This window comes from Boleophthalmus pectinirostris, unplaced genomic scaffold, assembly GCF_026225935.1.
Source record: "Boleophthalmus pectinirostris isolate CB_2022bp ecotype Guang Dong unplaced genomic scaffold, ASM2622593v1 HiC_scaffold_18, whole genome shotgun sequence".
NCBI classification, from domain to species: Eukaryota; Metazoa; Chordata; class Actinopteri; order Gobiiformes; family Gobiidae; genus Boleophthalmus; species Boleophthalmus pectinirostris.
In genome coordinates this window covers 17,122,585-17,123,616 of record NW_026571133.1, presented here as the reverse complement: position 1 = coordinate 17,123,616, position 1,032 = coordinate 17,122,585, and positions in this window count along the sequence as shown.

The following is a 1,032-nucleotide window of genomic DNA, read 5'->3' as shown; positions in this document are numbered from 1 at the left end:
ACCTCAAACATCCCAGAGCCTATATTTTTGACAGATGTGTAAGGTGACATCCATTGATCGACGATTTCCTGGCACACTCTATTTGTTAGCCCGCGGGTGTCAGGTGATTGGCACAGTGGAGATGATGCACACGTCTGTACGATGACATGCCTGAAGTTTCAAAAGAGCAACTTATGATTAAAAAGACAGCCACACAAAGCCGGTGCACGAGCTTTGTCCTCAAACTGGATGTACTTGTTATGTTAAAAGCATAGGCCTGCATGCTGAGCAGCACATACACATGACTCATAGGGCATCAACATTATCAGCAAAATAATAACAAAAACAAACATTACATCCTGTTTTCTTCGCCCCACTTTCATTTTTTCCAGCCCGTGTCGTCTGCTATATTAAATATATGCCTTATTAAATCAGTTTGCCTTTCAATTTCCACAAAACAGCATGCTCTCTTGGACTTTCTCGAGCTGGTTTAGAAGAGCACAGTTGCAAAGGTCAACATAACAAACAAAGAATAGCTTGGGATTTTCCAGAGGCCAAACACTGGAAATATTTTTACTTTTGCACTGTTGTCAAGTCCAATAAAATATTTTTCATCATGTTAGCACTGTTTGACCATTAGACTACCAAACTGGGAAAACTATTTGTTGTTTTAATATTTCACTTGGTTCAAAGCATTATATGTTCAACTCACAGAAACAATATCTAAAACATTGAAAAACAAATTGTGTTCTGAATAAGGAATTTAAATATTTACATTTTCCTGGAAATGAAAATATATAATTTATAGTATATAATTCTACACATGCTAATATGAACAAAAGAAGTGAGGACCATTTTTGGCAGTGAGTTTGAAGTGTGGACACTTGTTTGACCAATCACACTGTTCCTCATTATGTCCAGAACCCGCACCTCCTCCCTATTCACTCTCTTCATTAGTCGCCCAAGTACTGCCCAAGTTAGCAGCTCTATTTGAAATTATTTTAATGAAAATAATTAAAGTGTAATGAAGGTGTTTAATCCTAGCCTCATTCA